The 1,664-nt window shown below is 34.7% G+C and overlaps 1 long non-coding RNA gene across 2 annotated transcripts; it reads right to left on the reverse strand.

The window, feature by feature from the left end:
* Positions 1-268: 268 nt before the first annotated feature.
* LOC109589694 (uncharacterized) lies at positions 269-1,144 on the reverse strand. 2 transcript variants are annotated; one of them, XR_002188875.1, is made up of 4 exons: positions 977-1,144; positions 827-909; positions 365-534; positions 269-311 (listed from the first exon to the last, which is right to left on the reverse strand). It is a non-coding gene; the product is annotated as an uncharacterized LOC109589694 (long non-coding RNA). The 2 variants fall into 2 exon arrangements; XR_002188874.1 differs by having other exon boundaries at positions 365-676.
* Positions 1,145-1,664: the final 520 nt, after the last annotated feature.

Here is a 1,664-nt window from a genome sequence, read left to right on the forward strand (position 1 = left end):
CAGGATGCGCTCGATCCTTGGCACCGGAAGTGATGTATTGTGACGTTTACACTACACGTGTATAAGCATGGCACAAGCAAAATAGTGAAGAAATCCAGTTGAATTACTTACTAAAGCTCAGGTCTACGACTATATAAGAGTTGCAATCGATATTCTAGTTCTAAAAAGTGAAGATCTACTATTACAAGAAAGAATGCACCGTGCTAAGTACTAAAAAATTATTATTTAAATTATTATCATTATAATGATTATTCTATTCTTCAGTGACCCAATAGATTGATTATTATTATGAGTCCTTCAACAAATTTTAACTATAAAAATAGCAATAAAAACATTGACAACAATTATTATAAGCCGCACTTACTGTATCACCATACAGTACATACTGTAATGTACATCATCTCTATCTTGATAGTTCTCTGTGGTAGCATAAATATAAAGCTTTACAATCATGTAACAATGTCTCATCAATGCCACTGAAATCCTGCTTGTGTTTCTTGGTAAATAACCTATTCTTTCACTACTCAGTTCTCACTAAAAATTAAACCACACCCTTTGAAACACTTGCAAAAAATATATTATTACTTTTGAAACATAGCATCTAGAAAAATGAAACCATAAACAGTCTATATAAGAGGCCTTAATGAATACACTCAAAGTAGTAACTTGTTCATACCTGGTGCAGAAGTCTCAGAAAGGTGGTTACAAAATTAATATTAAAAAAACTAGTTTTTGGCTATTATCTCAGTCATTTCTCATTACATTGACACGAGAATAGTTTCAGTCCATGTAACAAACAATACACTATCATGATTCCAAGACTTACTAGCTAACTCCGTTCGAGAGTCTAGAAAAGGTGGTTACAAATAAAAATGGAGGTCTTCTAATTTTGTCATGTAAACATGAGGCCTGTTGACAAAATGAAATGAGAATATATTTATTAGGTCTACTGAACAAAACAAAAACACCTATATACCTTCTTTCACAAAAATAAGTGAGTCAAGAAAATTCTTGAAAACATAGACAGAGAGAAAAGCGCCAAGGATAGAGCTATGCTGGTTATGACGTTTACAGGTGAACTTCAAAGAGTTAATTGGATACCGACTTCCTGTTTCATATCCATGTGTGTATGTAGTATCTATGGTTACATCGGGCTTTGGACAGAAGTGTCGGGTAGGGTCTCAAATGCGGACCGGACGGACCCGCCCGGACCAAAAATTTTGTAGACTAAAAAAATTTTGGCGGGCCGCAGCGGACCCGCGCGGACCGCAACGGACCCGCTCTGCAACAGCTGGCGGGTTTTTATTTCAGTTTAATATGATTTCAAGCAGCATTATTCAAGGCTGTGTTGCTCTTCTTGCTAAATTTTCTAGCTTAGATCTCGCCATATTATGATTCTTGGAATTTATTAAAGTGAGATACGAGTTCAAATTTCACTGTTGCATTTAAATGATTTTTATATAGTGATCAAGTCAGCCTGTCAGACTGTCAGTAGTCCAGTAATCCATCAATTCCATATACAGTGACAGAAGAGCTGATGGACTTGGAGTACATAGTAGTTTAGCTTTAATGCTAAATGTTTATATTGTAGATGCCCAAACTAAAAATGGCATTTTAACAGCTATTTATATAATACTAATGATTAAAAGAAAAGCATATAAATA

Source organism: Amphimedon queenslandica, unplaced genomic scaffold, assembly GCF_000090795.2.
Source record: "Amphimedon queenslandica unplaced genomic scaffold, v1.1 AMPQUscaffold_11012, whole genome shotgun sequence".
Lineage (NCBI taxonomy): Eukaryota > Metazoa > Porifera > Demospongiae > Haplosclerida > Niphatidae > Amphimedon > Amphimedon queenslandica.